The sequence below is a fragment of the Mobula hypostoma genome, chromosome 12, assembly GCF_963921235.1.
Source record: "Mobula hypostoma chromosome 12, sMobHyp1.1, whole genome shotgun sequence".
Taxonomy (NCBI): Eukaryota; Metazoa; Chordata; class Chondrichthyes; order Myliobatiformes; family Myliobatidae; genus Mobula; species Mobula hypostoma.
In genome coordinates, this window is record NC_086108.1 from 74,651,313 (window position 1) to 74,671,445 (window position 20,133).

Consider the following 20,133-nt stretch of genomic DNA (forward strand, 5'->3'; position numbering starts at 1 on the left):
AGAACATGAGACAAGAAGTCCTTGAAAGTAAGTCCATTGTTTGTAGGAACATTTCAGTGATGGGGCAAGTGAAGTTAATTCTTGCTGGTTCAAGAGCTTGATGGTTAAGGGGTAATAACTGTTCCTGAACTTGGTGGTGTGGGTTCTGAGACTCATGTGCCATCTTCCTGATGGCAAGCAGCAGCAAAAAGAGAGCATGACCTGGATGGTGGGTGACCCTGATGATGGATGCTGCTTTCCTGCGGGGAGATATGCTCAACGGTGGGGAGGGCTTTACCCGTGATGGTCTAGGCTGTGTTCACTACTTTTTGTAGGATTTTCCACTCAAGAGCATTAGTATTTCCATACCAGGCTGTCATGCAACCTGTCAATATCCTCTACGCCATGTATCTATAGAAGTTTGTCAAAGTTTTAGATGTCATGCTGAATCTTTGCAAACTTCTAAGGAAGTAAAGGTACTGCTGTGCTTTCTTCGTAATTGAACTTATGTGCTGGGCCTGGGACAGGTCCACTGCAATAATAACACTGAGGAATTTAAAGTCACTGAACCTCTTCACCTCTGATCCCCTGATGGACCTCAATAATTAGCTCCTTGGTCTTGCTGACATTGAGTGAAAGGTTGTTGTTGATGCACCACTCAGCCAGATTTTGAATCTCCCTCTAATATACCGATTTGTCACCACCTTTGATTTGGCCTATGGCAGTGGTGTCATCAGCAAACTTGGATATTGCATTGGAGCTGTGCTTAGCTTCACAGTCATATGTGTAAAGTGAGAAGAGCGCACAATCTTGTGGTGCACCTGTATGGATGGAGATTGTGGAGGAGATGTTGTTGCCAATCTGAACTGACTGGGGTCGGCGAGTCAGAAAATTAAGATCCAATCGCACAAGGAGATGTTAAGGCCAATATTTTGAATCTTAGTGATTAGTTTTGAGGGGATGATTGTATTGAATGCCAACTCAAAGAGTATCCTGATGTATACACTTTTGTTGTCAAGATGTTCCAAGGTTGAGTGAGGACGGCATCTGCTACTGACCTGTTGCTCCAGTAGACAAATTAGAGCAGATCCAAGTCACTTCTCAGGCAGGAATTCACCAACCTCTTAAAACACTTTGTCACAGTGGATGCAAGTGTTACTGGACCATAGTCATTGAGGCAGGTTTCCATGTTCTTCTTAAGCACTGATATAACTGAATCCTGCTTGAAGCAGCTGGGTAGCTCAGACCGCTGAAGCGAGAGGTTTAAAGGTATCGGTGAACACTCCAGCCAGTTGATCAGCACAGGTCTTTAGTACTTGGCCAGGTACCCCATGTGGGTCAGATGCTTTCTATGAGTCTACCTTCCAGACAATGCATGCAGATAATAACGTGCAAGGCCTTGACAGGGTAGATTGTGAGGTCAAGAGTCCATTTTTCATACAAGGGGAAGGTTCAATATTCGTATAATAGCAGGATAGAAGCTCTCCTTGTTTCAAGCTTTCACGCTTTTATATCTGCCTGACAAAAGGGGTTGGGTAGAAGAGAGAACATCTGGAGTAGTGGGGCCCTTGATTATGTTGGCTGCTTTACAGAGGCAGTGGGAAGTGCAGATGGAGTCCCTGAAGGCTGGTTTCCATCAGGTGCTAAGCTGTGTACACAACTCGGCAGTTTCTTGCGGTCATGGGCAGGGCAGTTGCAATACCAATCCTTGATGCATTTGCTTTGTATGGTACGTCTGCAAAATTGCTGAGGGTCTTTAGACTTTAGAGGAAGTAGAGGTGTTGGTATGCTTTCTTGACTATTGTGTCCACATAGCTGGACCAGGACAGGCACACGTTTAATATAAACAGGAGCATGCGCACTAGCCCCTTCCTAAAATCAATGTCCAGCTCCTTTGCTGACATTGACAAAAAGATTTGTTATAACACCACACCACACCCCCATGCTCCAGTTTCCTGCAATATTCCAAAGACGTGCTGGTTTTTACGTTAATTTATTACTGTGAATTTCGTCTAATATCGCTTTATGGGAGAAGAATCAGAAAAATTGATAGCCTTACGAAAGAAAATAGATTTTATAGAGAAATACACAAGGGCTGAATCTGATGAGCATGCACTGAAAATTGGCATACACTTGATGAGCTGAATGGCATCCTGTGTTGTAGGGACGCATGAGCAAACATTATTCATAAAATCTAATTTACTACTTTATATCTTAAAAGTGTCTGCTTTGCTTATTGTATCTTTTGCAATAATCATTGCAACAAATACAAAATGTTTGGTTGTTCTTCACAGGATTCCTTAGTTATCATAATCCAGACTTGCATTCAAAATTGTTGCATGAAATAATGATCATGACACAATATTGTGAAAAGGGAAGGTGAAAAGGCAACTAAATTAGTTAAATTTAATTTAAATAGTGCAGCTTTTAATATGATCAGTGAAGAAAGGGAAGTGTACTATTTTCTATTCCCTTGGATACAAGTGTAAAGTAATTTGATAACTAAATAACTATATATGAGATCTCATTGATATGATATGAGCTATTGTCTGAAAATTACATTATTCAAAGGGTAATTTGTTTTGAAGTGTAACAGGCAGTAAGTTTGCTTCTGAACTTCCTTTTAAAGAAGCAACAAGAGATTTGCTGAAAGCAGTTGCTGATCCTTTTAGTTTTTATTGGGAAACCCAGAAATAATGGAGACCTTGGAGGCCCTCAGGGTAGCTATGGAGAATATTAATCTTAGACTGAAGTTGAGTCCTCAAAAATTAAGAAATGCTAATGAGGTGGTCAAGTAGAATAAAAAGGATTTTAAAAACTACATAACTTGTACAAGATGAATGTTTTGTGAAGGCGAAAAGCATTTGCTCCAATTCTCTAAAACCTATAATATATTTAAGTAGAGTTTATTAAAAACATATCACTGCTGTAAATGGGTCCTCTGAGTTCTAAGACTGAAACTGCAGTTTTATGCCAGCTGTGCTGAATTACTGTGTTCCAATTCCTCTGACATTTGAGATCTTGCTGTAAATTATTGGCCTTCATTAGGGTCCTGTATGTTCCCAATTAAAACAGGGGTTGACTCTACACACACCTGTGGTCTTTTGGGCAAACTGCTGCCTGATGATGAGAAATAATTCTCTTAGTGAGATCTCTCTGGTCTTGAAAATTGAAAAGACCATTTGCAGACAATATAACGTGCATCAGTCCAGGCTTATTATCCATTTAAATGTTATACTGTTGAACTTAACACATCTTTAGGGAATACTACAGGAATTGACATCACTGTACTTGTCCGTGACAGGATATTCTGAAGCTTTCCTACTCTTTGGCAAAGCCATCAAATAATTTGCTCCAGCTGTGAATGGAGCCTCTGGATTAGATGCATCTTCCTGTCAACAGCTATCAATGTGTTCTCTTTTCATCCAACAAGAGGTGAAATTCAAACTCTAATAGCAGAATCTTTACTGACTCTTTAGCTGAACCATAACTTTTATTACCACAAAGCTCCATCTTAAAGCATAGTATGAAGCAAGAAATGTTTGGGATAATGAGAAGTCTTTTACATTTTCCATTTTTTTCCTGTTGAAGCCATTGAAATAATCATAAGAGATATTAGATTGTCTATCAGTTCCTATGGTACAGATGAAAGGGCTAGAGTGGGTTTACAGAAAATTCGATAGGTATGACACTAGACTAGTAGACATGTGAGGGTATGCTTATCAGGAAAGAATGAACAGATGTAATCTTTTGTTTTGTAAAAGGAAAGCTGAGAGATGACCTAGCAGAGATGGTTAGAATGCAAGTTTTATGATAGAATGAATTGAGAGAGAGTTTTTCCAATATGAAATTTGTCAAACAAATGGAACAAAGAATAGTACAGCACGGATCAGGCCCTTCAATATGTGGTGTTGTGCCAAACTAGGTAAATTAGTAATCGAATGCCAAACTAAACTCACCCCCTTTGCCTAGACAATTTTCCATATCCTTCAATTTCCCGTACATTCATATGCCTGTCTGAGATGCTGTTGAACACCTCGATTGTAATTGGCTCTGCCACTACCTCAGGCAATGCATTAAGGCTGATTTATACTTGTGCGTACCAGCTTACGCCATAGCCTATGCAAGTGGGCTATGCCGTTGTGAGCATTTATACTTGTACGTTGGTGTGTCTGCATCACTCTGCAATTCGTGCACGTCACGCATGCACACACACCTGCCCATTGCAAGGCTTCATGGTCATGGTAGTCTTTCTCGGGGTAAAGAAGTTTAAAGCGAGCATCTTTTTTCGTAAAAGTGAAATGTGTCCTCCATAATTTCAGAGGTCTGTAAAGCTTTATGGAAAGCATTGCAGCCAGAGTTCCTTCCCTGCCCTTCAGTCGCCCAATGGGAAGCTATTGTAGTGTAGGAGGAAATGCGATGCTACCAAGCAGACCAATCACAGTTGTTGTGGTCTGCGTTGCAGCGGCGCGTAGTTACATTTTGGGAGAGGTGTGCGTCAGGCTACGGTGTATGGATCTGTATAGGCACTGCGTAGGGCTCGCGGCTATGCCATACCTATGGCGTTGATTTGACACAGAAGTATAAATCAGCCTTTACAGGCACCTACCACTCTTTGTCCATGGATTAAAAACTTGTCACGCGCATCTCCTTTGAACTTGCCTCCTCTCACTTTAAAGGCATGCCCTCTGGTATTAGACATTGCTGTCCTGTGTAAAAGATACTCACTGTCTACTCCATCTATGCCTCTCAATCTTATAGAACTTTATCAGATCTCCCGTTAGCCTCTGTAGCTCAAGAGAAAACAACCCATGTTTGTGCACTATCTCCTCCAACAAACAGCTCTAATGCAGGCAGCATCATAGTAAACCTCTTCTGTGCCCTCCCCAACGCTTTGATATCCTTCCTATCATGGGGCAACCAGAAATGAATGCAATACTCCAGAGGCAGCCTACTAGAGATTCTTATGGCTGCAACACAAGTTCCCAACTCTTGAACTCAATTCCTTGACTAAAAAAGGCAACCATGCCATCTGCCTTCTTTACCTCTCTGTCAACCTATGCAGCCACTTTAGGGAAGCTTATAGACTTGAACCAACCCAACCCCGTTTCCCGCTTGCATCAACATTAGTAAGGGTCTTGCCATTAACAGCGTACTGTCCCCTTACATTTAAGCACCCAAAGTGTGTAGCACTTCATATTTGGCCAGGTTGAGCTCCATCTGCCATTTCTCCATCCATATCTGCAACTAATCTATATCCTGCTGCATCCTTTGGCAGTCTTCTACACACACTACCAAACTTCATATTGTCTGCAGACTTGCTAACTCACCCATCTATGTTTTCATCCTGGTCATCACAATCATCAGAGGTCCCAGTATGGATCCCCGGGGGACACCACTATTCACAGATTGATTTATTCCTCATAATCCATAGACATGCAGTTAAATGTCTTTGCCTAGTCTATCAAGTTTTATATTGATGTTGCATTGTAAGATCAAAGGTGTGTAGCTTGCCTGACCAAGAATTTATTTAAGAGTTTCTTTCCCCAAAATTTCAGGCAGAGGGAATGAAATCAATTGTCCAGTGATTGGTTCCCTAAAGAGTGCATTAAGTATCCTTCACCCTGTTAGACCATTGCAGACTACAACATTGGATTATAGTAGGAGCATACTTTGTCTGATATTATTCGTTGAAAGTATGTTGTATGGTTCTGTTACTTGCATAACATTCTAAAGTAGTTAGCCCATCATTTTTAAGCAAATGCATTGAATTGTTATAATATGATTTCTGTGAGGGAACAGTGGAAGTGAATACCCCATTTCAGTTCGTTAGCACTATATCGAAAAGGAGATGAATGTTAGCTGTAATATGTTTAAAGAACTAATATGAATTAACTTAAAAATAAACATAAAATAATAATATTCACGAGTTTGAACAGCTGATATTTAAGCAACACAAGCTTTCACTCAGTTGTTCTCAAAAATATTTAATACCATGAAATGAAAAAATCCACTTTTAACTGATTTACTGTCTTAATAGATTGTACCATAGAAACTACAGCACAGAAACAGGCCTTTTGGCCCTTCTTGGCTGTGCCGAACCATTTTCTGCCTAGTTCCACAGGGACCATATCCCTCCATACACCTCCCATCCATGTATCTGTCCAATTTATTCTTAAATGTTAAAAAAGAACCTTCATTTACCAACTCATTTGGCAGCTCATTCCATACTCCCACCACTCTCTGTGTGAAGAAGCCCCCACTAATGTTCCCTTTAAACTTTTCCCCCCTCACCCCTAACCCATGTCCTCTGGTTTTTTTCTCCCCTTGCCTCAGTGGAAAAAGCCTGCTTGCATTCACTCTATCTATACCCATCATAATTTTATATACTTCTATCAAATCTCCCCTCATTCTTCTACGCTCCAGGGAATAAAGTCCTAACTTATTCAACCTTTCTCTGTAACTGAGTTTCTCAAGTCCTGGCAACATCCTTGTAAACCTTCTCTGCACTCTCTCAACCTTATTTATATCCTTCCTGTAATTTGACCAAAACTGAACACAATACTGCAGATTCGGCCTCACCAATGCCTTATACAACCTCATCATAACATTCCAGCTCTTATACTCAATACTTTGATTAATAAAGGCCAATGTACCAAAAGCTCTCTTTACGACCCTATCTACCTGTGACGCCACTTTTAGGGAATTTTGTATCTGTATTCCCAGATCCTTCTGTTCTACTGCACTCCTCAGTGCCTTACCATTAACCCTGTATGTTCTACCTTGGTTTGTCCTTCCAACGTGCAATACCTCACACTTGTCTGTATTAAACTCTATCTGCCATTTTTCAGCCCATTTTTCCAGCTGGTCCAAGTCCCTCTGCAGGCTCTGAAAATCTTCCTCACTGTCTACTACACCTCCAATCTTTGTATCATCAGCAAATTTGCTGATCCAATTTACCACATTATCATCCAGATCATTGATATAGATGACAAATAACAATGGACCCAGCACTGATCCCTGTGGCACACCACTAGTCACAGGCCTCCACTCAGAGAAGCAATTCTCTACCACCACTCTTTGGCTTCTACCATTGAGCCAATGTCTAATCCAATTTACCACTTCTCCATGTATACCTAGCGACTGAATTTTCCTAACTAACCTCCCATGCGGGACCTTGTCAAAGACCTTACTGAAATCCATGTAGACAATATCCACTGCCTTCCCTTCATCCACTTTCCTGGTAACCTCCTCGAAAAACTCCAATAGATTGGTCAAACATGACCTACCACGCACAGAGCCATGTTGACTCTCCCTAATAAGCTTGTAGATTCTGTCTCTTAGTACTCCCTCCAATAACTTACCTACTACTGACGTTAAACTCACTGGCCTATAATTTCCCGGATTACTTTTCGATCCTTTTTTAAACAACGGAACAACATGAGCCACTCTCCAATCCTCCGGCACCTCATCCGTAGACAGTGACATTTTAAATATTTCTGCCAGGGCCCCCGCAATTTCAACACTAGTCTCCTTCAAGGTCCGAGGTCTCTAAATTTCCTGAATATTTTCTGCAAGGAAGGTTGCTGTGGACATAGACAGGCAAAAATTGTAGCTTTGTTATTGCCTTGTTGGAAACAGACAGACAATAAGCTTCGTGAGTGGATTATTGCTCATGAATGGGAGAAAGTGATTGTCAGGCAGATAAAATAAAAAGAAAAACTATATGATTAGCAATATCACTTTTGACTTGTCAGGATTTGGACTGGAGCAGCTGCAAAATATCCTTTGCTGCTCTGAGCTGCCAATGTGGTGATAAGCCAAGTGAGATTTCCTAGCCAATTATGTTGGGAACTGGGTGTGCTCCAAAACTTCGTCTGATGTAATGGCACCATTCATTTTCAGCAGAAATAAAAATTTTGGATCACTGCGTTTAATCTTTATTTGATCATCCCAAGGGGATGAGAACTGAAAAAAAAGATAATTATTAGTGGTCATTTGAGATGGGAAATGGCTATTTCCCATCTTAAAGTATGTCAGGATGGGCTCTAGACCTCACAGTCTTTCTTATTATGACCTTGTGTCTTATTGTCTACCAGTACTGCACTCTCTCTGCAACCTTAACAGTATATTCTGCACTTTCATATTGTTTTATCAGAAAGTACTGTTGTAATGAATTGATCTGTATGAATGGCATGCAAGCCAACCTCTTCACTGTACCTCAGTACAAGTGATGATAATAAACCAATTTGCCATTTGTTTCTATGTCACCACAATCGAATTGTCTGGATGGTCACTAAACTCTTTCCTAATTTGCTGCTCTGAGGGTGTGATTGGTTAATATAACCAGTCCATGCTGTATAAGGTAACTTCAGCTGCTGCAGGAGGGTGGTTACCTGTTCCTTGTCTGAAGGAAAGGAAAACTACGGCTGCACCTCTCCTGATTATATGTGAACAATTTCGTGAGGTACATGAGGTGCTGTTTAAACTCAGCCTTAGTTATCATGTTTATTATCACAAAAGCTAAAACTTGTTATGGATACACATGGATAACCACTATATGAATTCAATACATTTAAAATCATAAAGGATCAGATAGAGAGAAACCATTTCCATTGGCAGAATGATCAAGAACTAGATGTAGATTAGAATGAAGCTAATTGGCAAAAAAACCCAAAACTGATATGAGGAAAGATGATTTTACTTAGTGAGTGATAAGGTTAAGAAATACGCCGCCAGAGTGAGGCAGATCTAATCATGGCATTCAAAATGAGATGTGGGCCTAGGTATATTTCTCCTGCATGTAGAACTTTCCCTCATGGGTCAAATGACTTCCTTCTCTGTTGTAACTTTTCAATGTTTCTGTAATTTGGGTGGTATACCCATGTAGTCCTGATTTCATCTTTCCCAATGCAATAGCAAAATACATTTGTGGTCCTGACGAAGGGTCTCAGCATCTTTCTATAGATGCTGCCTGACTTCCTGAGTTCATCCAGCATTTTGTGTGGATTTCCAGCATCTGCAGAATCTCTTGTACTTATGCATTTACGTGCAACTTCTAATATAGTTGGACTCCACAAGGTGCTTCTGAAATGTTCAATCAGCTTTGTGTCAACTTGAATTATTAGGTATGGTGATTAAACATTTGCTTGAAGTGTGGATTTCAGAAGAGTCTTAACGCAGCAGGGGAGAAAGAGGGAGAGAAAGAAGTGGAGAACAGTGAGGTACAGAGAACATTACTGAGTATGTGGTCTGTGTAGCTGAAGGAAGTTTTTCCAATGGTAAGAAATAGTTTCCAAAACACCTTACATTCTAGATTTGGCAGATGTCTTTATAATTTCAGATATGAGTCATAACCTCATAGTGCAATATTCTTTAAAAACTTTCAATGTCATTTTAATAAAACTAAGAATATGTATGTATATGCTTTAAATAAATGTTTCTTTGTATTATTTTGGAAACTGGTATATATTTCATAAAATTAGAGGCCAAGGAATAGGACAAAACAAATGACGTGGATAGGGTAAGGTTTTAATGCTCTCTGGATTGTGCATTTGGTCACAACAGAGAAAATCTGATTTTCATTAAGTTGACTTTAAAGATTGCCAGATAAATGGGCTTCAGCCCAATATGTGACTGGACTAATTATATTAGATGCTGAAGTTTGTCACTGTGAAAGACATGCACAAAGACAAAGTACACAAGTACTGAGATACTCCAAGATGAAATATGAACTTAAAAATGCTATAGGTAGAATAAATCATGGTCTGGCTGTTATCTAGTTTGTGTTTATTATTTAAGGGATTTAAATCCTTCAGGCTAGATCTTTAGAACAGAATTACATATAACAACACACACACAAAATGCTGGAAGATCACAGCAAGTCAAGCAACATCCAAGGAGGGGAATAAGTTATTTTTCCCTGGAGTTAATTTCCTTTTCCCTTTTGAAAAAGGGAGTGGAGCCACTATTTTGAAGGACATATATTTTGTTTTTAATGGTATGATAATCAATTTAACTGAAATTTTAAGATGCATATTTTTGTATACTAAGTCAAACATACAATTAAAAAGATTGTATGATGTTTGATTTTTGCATAATCTCAAAGCTCTTGTAAAAATGATGTGTTGGGTTGTCATTATAGACCCTGAAGCAATCTTTGAAAGTAGGTGCCTTATTTATATGTGTATTATCTATGACAGCAGCCTTGATGTTCTTACTTTTAATCAACATTAAAATTTTAGTCATAGGAATACAAGAACAGATGAATGAGAAGGCCATTCAGCCACTTGGTTGCTCTGCTTTTGGACATGGTTGATCTGATTATAACCTCAAATCCATATCATATTTATATTTGGTAATCTGCCATCTCCTTCCATCTTCTATCAACAATCTAACTCTGCCTTAAAACATTCAAAGGCCCTGTTTCTTCCATTTAGAATCATAAAACTGTACAGCACAGAAAATGGCCCATCTACAGTAATCCCATTAAAATAATTGTGTATAATTAGTTTTGATTCCACCACCACCTCCTCTGGCAGCATTTCCCAGATATAAACCACTCAGTATGAAAAAATAATGATCTCCCAGATCCCTTTAAAGTTTTCTCGCTTCACCTTAAAACTAAGCCCTCTAGATTTTGATACCTAGACTATAAGGAAGATAATTGGCTATCTACACCACTTATAAATCTCAGAATTTTATATACTTCTATCTGTTCATTCCTCATCTTCCTTTGATCCAGGGAAAATAAGCCCATCCTATCCAATCAAAGAAGATTACAAAGATTCGTAACCCAATGAGAGAAGAATTTCACCTTATTTCTGTGTTAAGTGCGTAACCTTTTGTTTTTAGGCGGTGGTATCTTGTTCGAGATTCTCACACAAATTGAATTGTTCTCTCCATGTCCACTCTTTCAAGATTTTACACTCAGTGACCACTTTATTAGGTACCTCCTATGCTATCCTATGTACTCCACTGTTCTGATGTGTGATTGTTTAAGTTATTGTTACCTTCTTGTCAATTTGAACCAATCTGGCCATTCTCCTCTGACCACTCTCATTAACAAAGTGTTTTGCCCACAGAACTGCTGCTTACTGGATGATTTTTGTTTTGTTCATCAATCTCTGTAAACTATAGAAACTGTTGTGTGTGAAAATACTAGGAGATCGGCAGTTTCTGAGATACTCAACCCACCCCATCTGGCACCAACAATCATTCAACAGTCAAAGTTACTTACATCACATTTACTCCCCCATTCTGATGTTTGGTGTGAACAACAACTGAGCCTCTTGACCATGTTTGCTTGTTTTTATGCATTGAGTTGCTGCCACGTGATTGGCGATTAGATATTTTCATTAATGAGCAGGTGTTAATATGTATATGCTTCAATCAAGTTACCTTTCAATCTTTTAAACTCCAGAAGATAAAACACTCTTTCCAATTTTTCCACCTAGGACAAAACATCTATTAGAGATATTGGTTTAGTGGACATTAACTGAGATGCTTCCAACATAGTATTGGTCTCATCAATGCTCTATGCATTATCCCTTTTTGTATTTCATTCTCCTATCAATAAATGAATACAAACTGTCAGCTTCCCTGAATGCCTACATACTAGATGTGAACAAATCATGTATTACAGAACTCTGCAATCCCTTATCATTTGGATAATATTTCTTTTATTTTTCCTGTTGAAATGGACTATCTCATATTTTCCCCACATCATGCTCAATTTGTTAAATCTTTGATCATTCAATTAACCAATTTATATCCCTTTTTAGCAACCTATGTATTCTTCACTTTCCTACTAGACAACAAAGTCTATTTAGGTTCATGTAGTTGGCTGCTGGTATTACCTTGGCTTGTACCCCTAAACTTGAACTTTCAAATCTGTTGGTAGTTTCGTGAAATCTGTCATGTTTTTGTTTGCTTGTATTCTTCAAAGGTCAGGTTGTATTATGGATTGAGGATCCATAACTTGAGTTTGTAAGACAAGGTTTAAAACTGCAACATCTATACTTTATACCATATCTGAGACAATTAATTTTTGACAAGTGCTTTTAGACTTGCTGCCAATCTTTAATCCTTTATTTTACTGTTCACATTTTCACCCTCTGTAGTGTTTTGCTTTTTGACTGCTTGCTAAATTACCAATATTAACTTGAGTGAGACATGTGATTTAAAAAAAGTACAAAATTCTGTATTCAAATGCATTTTTTGATTTCAATAATTCATGATCAATACACTTGAGAGAAATTGGCAGCAATAGGAGAAAAAACTCTAATTCAGTCCAATAGATTGATAGTGATTTCCCTTTTCATTTTATGATTTTTTTTCCATGTGGCTGTCAAATACAATTTGCAGATACAATAGGGTATTTTAAGAGACTCATGGATGTGTACATGGAGCTTAGGAAGATAGAGGGCTATGGATAACCCTAGGTAATTTCTAAAGTAAGTACATGTTTGGCACAGCATTGTGGACCGAAGGGTCTGTATTGTGCTGTAGGTTTTCTATGTTTCTGCTAAATATTTCCTTGGAGATTAACTGGCTTTAAAGTCCAGTGTGATCTTCCTCACCACCTTTTCTGCCACCATCTCATAAGACAGTGGATTATGTGAAAATAATGAAAAATAGTTATACTGCCTTTAAATAGTGAGCAGCTATGATGTTGGTGTAAGGTTGGAGTTTTGTTCCTTCATCAATATTAATGAAGATACTGAAGTAAGTGGTGATCCCTGGGATAACAATGTGAACATAAATATACTGCTAATCTAGTCTTCGGCAACATTACTGCCTCATGTTACTTTTGTGTAGGATCATAGATTAACCATTTGGAAAAGGTTGATTTACTTTGACCATAAGATATAGGGGCAGAATTAGGCCATTTGGCTCTTTGAGTCTGCTCTACCATTTCATCATGGCTGATCCAATCTCTCAGTCCCAATCTCCTACCTTCTCCCCTTCTCACTTTGCCTCCTGCCAATCAGCCTCTGCTTTATCCATGCTAGAATCTTTCCTGTAATACCATGGGCTTGTACCTTGTTAAGCAGTCTCAAGTGTGGTACCTTGTCAAAGGCCTTCTGAAAATCCAAGTACACAACATCAACCGATTTTCCTTTGTCTATGCTGCTTGTTACTACTTCAGAGAATTCCAACAGATATGTAATACAAGATTTTCCCTTGAGGAAACCATGCTGACTGTGGCCTATTTTATCATGTGCCTCCAGGTACACCAAGACCTCAATCTCAATAATACACTCCAACACCTACCCAATCACTGAGGTCAGACTAACTGGTCTATAGTTTCCTTCTGCCTCTCTCACTTCTTGATGAGTGGAGTGACGTTTGCAATTTTTCATCTATTGATTCTTGGAAGATCATTACTAATGCCTCCACGATTTCTTTAGCCTCTTCTTTCAGAACTCATGGGTGAACCACCGTCTGGTCAAGGTAACTTGCCTACCTTCAGACCTTGCAAGTTCTCTCTAGTTTCTTTGCTGAACCACTTAGCTAGATTTTTATTTTTATGTTTATGCTGATTAAGCCCATAAGACCATAAAGCATCAAGGCATGGGAGCAGAAATAGGCGAGTCAGCCTATCCAGTCTACTCTGCCATTTGATCATAGCTGATTTCAAAGTTTAAAGTAAATTTATTATCAAAGATTCATTTTCTTGCAGGAATTTAAAGGAAAAATAAAAATACAACAACTTATGAAAAATTACAAAAATTGATAAATATTCAATATGCAAAAGAAGGCAAACTGTGCAAATAAAAAAATAATAGTGAGAACACAAGTTGTAAAGAGTCTTTTGAAAGTGAGACTGTAGGCCCAAGAATCAGTTCAGAGTTACGGTGTGTGAAGTTATCCACGTTGGTTCAGGAGCGTGATGATTGTACGGTAATAAGTGGTACTGAACCTAGTGGTGTAGACCCAAGGCATCTGTATCACCTGCACAATGGTAATAGCAAGAATAGGGTGGGGGGGCCTTGATGATGGCTGCTGCTTTCTTCTGACAGCGCTCCATGTAAATGGACTCAGTAGTTGGAGCATTCTTTGCCTGTAATGGTCTGGGCTGTATCCACTACTTTCTGTAGTTTTTCCCATTCTTGGACATTGGCATTTCCATACCAGGCTATGATGCATCCAGGTTGAATGCTTTCCAATATGCATCGACAAAAGTCTGTCAAAGTTTTTGGTAACATGCCGAATCCAAACAAACTTCTCAGAAAGTAGAGATCCTGTCATGCCCTTCTTCATGATGACACTAACGGGCTAATCCCAGGACGGATTCTCTGATATAACGCTAAGGAATTTAAAGCTACAGACACTCTCCACTGACAATCCCTAATGAGGACTGGTTCATGGACCCCCAGCTTTCCCCCTGCAGTTGATAATCAGCTCTTTGGTTTTGTTGATGTTGAGTGAAAGGTTGTAGTAGCACTACTCAACCAGATCTTCAGTTTCTCTCCATATCCAAATGTGGTGGCACAGTAGTGTAGTGGTTAGAGTAAAACTATTACAGTGTTAGCTGTAAGATGAGTGTCTGATTCCGACTGTTGTTTGTAAGAAGCTTGTACATTCTCCCCATGACTACAAGGGCTTTCTCCAGGTGCTTTGCTTTTAAAGTTCAAAGTAAATTTATTATCAAAGTACATATCTGTCACCATATGCAACCCTGAGATTCATTTTCTTGTGGGCATTTATAGTAAATACAAAGAAACACACAAAAAACAAGCAAAATAATAATAAATATACAAGCAATAAATCATGAGATGAAAAGTTCTTGAGAGTGAGTCCATAGGTGGTGGGTTCCTCCCACATTCAAAAGATGTATGCTTAGGGTTAGTGAGTTACGGACATGTTATTATTGACGCTGGAAGCTTGGCGACACTTGCGGACTGGTCAGCACAATCCTTGCTGATTTGATTTGATGCAAAAGACATATTTCTTGATATACATGTGACAAATAAAGCTAATCTAATCTTTTTTTAAATTTCGTTCAACCCCATTCTCCTGCCTTCTCCCTGTAACCTTTGATGCCTTTACAAATCAAGAACCTATCAACTAGGGATCATTTTCTTAAAGCTCCTCTTGATACTCTCCAATACCAGTATCTTTTTTTACTTTTGGGGCCTAAAGCTGTTGACAATACTCCACTAATGATCTGGCCAGTATATTTATTAAAGCTTCAGCATTACATCCTTACTTTTATGTTCTAGTCCTCTGGAAATGAATGTTAAATTGCATTTGCTTCCCCTATTGCTGGCTCAGCCTGCATGTTATCCTTTAGGGAACCTTGCACCAGGGCTCCCAAGTCCCTTTGAACCTCTCATTTCTGAATTTGCTTCCCATTTAGAAAATAGTCTATACCGTTATTACTCCTACCAAAGTGCATGACCATAAAATTTACTACACTGAATTTTATTTGGTACTTCTTTGCACATTCCCCTAATCTACCCAAGTCATTCTGCAGATTCCTTGCTTCCTCAACACCACCTGCCCCTTTTCCAATCTTTGTATCATCTACAATCTTGATCAAAAAGCCATCAATTCCGTCATCCAGATCATTAACACATAAAGTGAAAAGTAGTGGACCCAACACTTACCCCTGTGGAATGCCACTAGTCACCAGCAGACAACCAGAAGAGATCCTCTTTATTGCCAGTCAGTTATATTCTGATCATGTTTGTATCTTTCTTGTAATACCATCTAGTTTAGCAGCCTTATGTGTGGCACCTTATCAAAGGCCTACTGAAAATCCAAGAAAAAAACATTCACTGACTCACCTTTGTCTACCCTACCTGTTGTGTAACCTATGGTATAACTCACAATTTGGTCATCTATTTTCCACATGTTATTGACTATCTTGTGTTGGAGCGTGGCCAAGTGGTTAAGGCGTTCGGCTAGTGATTTGAAGGTCGCTAGTGCGAGCCTTGGCTGAGGCAGCGTGTTGTGTCCTTGAGCAAGGGACTTAACCACACATTGCTCTGCGACGACACCAGTGCCAAGCTGTATGGGTCCTAATGCCCTTCCCTTGGACAACATCGGTGGCGTGGAGAGGGGAGACTTGCAGCATGGGCAACTGCCGGTCTTCCATACAGCCTTGCCCAGGCCTGCGCCCTGGAAATTTTCTAAGGCGCAAATCCATGGTCTCATGAGACTAACGGATGCCTATAATTGACTATCTTACACAACTATGGACTATGTTTTGTGATATCTTGCATGGATTTAGATATAGTATTTAATTGTAACATTTCCCATCTTGATAAGGTGTTTACTTTTACTCCTGGAAAAGCAGTCTGCCTTTCTTCACCACCAACATATAAAATGGGTGAGATTGTCGAAATTTTACTAATATTTAAATTCCATTTTGTAGTCCTCTGTTATTTGTTAATCTGGCCGGGTGCTGGGAATCCCACTGTCTCAGTTATATTAGGCTGTACACCAACAATATCTTCAGATGTATGTTTTCAACTTCACCAAGCTAATTGACAAATTACAGCAGCATTAATAAGGCTTATAGAATTTAATTGGAAGTCCTCAGGTTTCCTAGGCTTCTTGAATCTTGCCAGTATTTAAAGGGATACTATAAATGGGCAATATTTGGTAAGAAAATGACGGTAATTGATGTTGCTGCTGAAATACCAGTGAAACATTCCAATAAGCACTAGCGTTTCATAGTCACTTTCTAAGTGCTTGTGTGAAAGGCTTTCTTCACAGCACTTGTACCAAAAGGAAATTTGACAAATTTGGAGATTTGTATACTTGATCATTATCTCGGAACTCTGATGTATCAGATTAGCACGAGTGCTGTTTAAGCTGTGTTACTTGGAGCCTCGGGTGAAGACTTGGGTGACTGAGAGCAGCAACAGCAGTCGTCACACTGGTGGAAGCATTACCAGATCCCGGAGAGATAGGAGCCTAATGGCAGCATACGCTGAGCGCTGAGTGCCAGAGGTTTGATCCATACAGCATTGTAGCCTGATAAGATAGAGAGGAACAGAAGGAGGCAGTTTTCAGAAGGTTTTACCTGCCATACAAGCTCTACAGGCAGATGTTAAGCTTCCATGACACTTTAGAACAACAGTGCTTCAGGAGAATTAGTCTTGTATCAAATGATGTTTGATATAAGACAGAAAATGGTTCGGCACAGCCAAGAAGGGCCAAAAGGCCTGTTTCTATGCTGTAGTTTTTCTATGGTTTCTATGTGGGACTAGGCAGAAAATGGTTCAGCACAGCCAAGAAGGGCCAAAAGGCCTGTTTCTGTGCTGTAGTTTTTCTATGGTTTCTGTGGTTTTTCTAAATGAAGGTTCAGCCCTTTGAGACAATTCCTGTTGCTGAATTCCCAACTGAAACATGTTGCACTTTGGAGTCTCTATTCAAGTACTGGAATTGAAACATAGGAATCAATTGTATGTGGATAGTCACCCTGTTAGTTCAGATAACTGGTCAAGAAACCTGGAAGTGATATGGTAGTCAGCAGCGAGATTTAAAAATGCAACGTCATTCGTGTTGTTTACCTCCCAGATTCCAGAGTGCAAGCAACCACCCTCTTAGTGCATATATTAGTTACCAAGTGTAGGGGGAATTATTTGACAATAAATAGCAACACACACGCAATGCTCAGGATGTCCTTATTAAGAGTCTTGGCCCAAAACCTTACCTGTTTATTCCTCTCCATAGATGCTGTTTAATCTGCTGCGTTCCTCCACCATTGTGTGTGTTGCTCAAGATTTCCAGCATCTGCAGAACCTCTTGTGCTGAAATAGCCACTTTCCATTAGTTGATCTGATTGCCTGCTTTGCAGGACAATTTCTAAACCCATGTATCTCAAAGTGATGAGTTGGCTTTGATCATAGTTTAATATATCGTCCACTCAATTAGCTGTCATGTCACTGAGTTATCTAGCTAACAAGCTGATCAAAACCTATTTGCTCACTCTAAGTACTTCACCAGGCAAATTACTGCAGTGAAAATATACCAAATTTAGGAAAAATAAGTTAATAGCAATTCTTTGGACTATTTGATTTGATTAAAGAATATAATCACTGTTGATATTTTAAAATCTGCATGCTCTTTGTAGACAAACTATTCAACATTACCAGCCAGAGTATCTCAACACTCTTTTTCTCTAATCCATTTGATATGTTGAGCCAAACAGGTGGTAAAAGTTCAAAGTAAATTTATTATCAAAGTACCTATTTGTCACCATATACAACCCTGAGATTCATTTTCTTGCTGGCATACTCAATGAATCCATCACAGAATAATAACCAAAACCAATGAGAGACCACGCCGACTTGGAGCGCTCAACCAGTGTGCATAAGACAACAAACTGTGCAAATACAAAGCAAAAAAAAAAAAATAAATGAGCAATAAATATCAGGAACATGAGATGAAGAATCCTTGAAATTGAGGTTATGAGCTGTGGGAACATTTCAGTGATGGGGCAAGTGAAGTTAAGTGAATCTATCCCCTTTGGTTCAAGAGCCTGATGGTTGAGGGATAATAACTGTTCCTAAACCTGGTGGTGAGAGTCCTGAGGCTCCTGCATCTTTTTTCTGATGGCAGCAGTGAGAATAGAGCATGACCTGTGTGGTGGAGATCTCTTTTGGCTCCACACATAGGTTACCATTCTGATCTTCCGGAGGACCAGTTTTAGCCCTTGCAATCTTTTAGCTCTTAACATATCTGTAGAATCCCTTAAGATTTTCCTTCACCTTCTCTGCTAGGGCAACCTCTTGCCTTCTTTTAGGCCTCCTGATTTCTTTCCTAATTGTTCCCTTGATTCTTCTGATGTTCTAGACAAATATGTCAGCAATCCAATTTCTTTTTTGCTCAGTTACATTATAGCCTCTGCAACTTCGGGTCCATCATTCCTAGTATTCTTTGTTTGTGTTACTCTAGCCAGTTCTGCTGTTTGTTGATACATACTGTAACCACACCAGCTAATATTTCTGTTTAAAAGCTCAGGCAGGTAACCTATCCCAGGTACTTGGGAATCCTTAGGAAATTTTTCCTATCTTTTGGGTGCTTTAAAATTTTAGGTTGTCAATGCTCCAGTTTTAACTTTTGACCTAATAATCAAGCTAATGGTTATCCTTGGTGTGTGGACGCCCTTCCTGACATCACTTTTTCAATAGAGATCCATTTATCTGCAAATATTAGGAGGAAGGCTATGTACAACAGTTAGACAATGTTGCTAGGATGTACAAAGAACAGCTTGACCATGGTTTTTGGCCAAAACCTTGGACTCTTGATATTGCTGACTGTGATCCAAATTGATGATCCTTTAATACCAATTCAATGCCAGCATTCAATTTCTAAACAAAAGTGACCCAGTCTTTGGAAATATCTTCCATGCACTGTGTTATCGTTAGTTAATAACAACATACTATATCATTTAGCTTTAGGGCAACATATAGTTTAGGTTACAATTCCATTTTCACTTTATTCCCCCTTTGTGCTTTCTTTGTGCTAGTATGCTGTTTATGCTCAAAATTACCTTTTAATAAAAGGTCCTCTTCCAATGTCACATTACATGCTTTCCATTGTAATATTTAATGAAAAATCAAGATCTGTATTATCTTTGCTGTACTGTGAGTACAGCTTTCTTGCTCTTCGAGACAGAATTGAATTTTCAGCAGTTTCAGCACAAAATGGAACAATGCCAAAACGTATCCATTTCTATTGTTGAATTAAAAAAATGTCCATTTGAAAACCATGTCAGTGAACCCCAAGTTGTATTCTATAATATTAATTAGTAATAAACTGTATCATTTCTATTTTTGTTTCTCTCACTTTTCCTCTCACACATAAGTGTACATACACTTGTGCATCCACACTCACACTCACACTCACGATCACACACACACTCACTCACTCGCTCACAGGATAGAACCCCTCCCCAGTCCTCTCTTTATTGAGACAACTTGTGTGGACCTATACTGAGAAATTTAAACAACTAAAATATGGAATTATGTAATCATTATAAGCACTTTAGCTTCTAATTGAGGATTTGACAAGTTCCTCTTGCTTCATATTTTCATCTTTTCAGCTGCTGTGGGAAATATTGTTCTGACAGGCTAGTAAATATGCTTCTTCTGCCTCAATATACTTAACAAGTTGTCAACCACTAAAAACCCA

The 20,133-nt window shown here is 39.1% G+C and overlaps 1 protein-coding gene across 1 annotated transcript in view; it reads left to right on the forward strand.

The window, feature by feature from the left end:
- The window catches only part of plpp3 (phospholipid phosphatase 3), a 141,429-nt gene that overhangs the window by 69,724 nt on the left and 51,572 nt on the right, over window positions 1–20,133 (forward strand). The window lies entirely within an intron of this gene.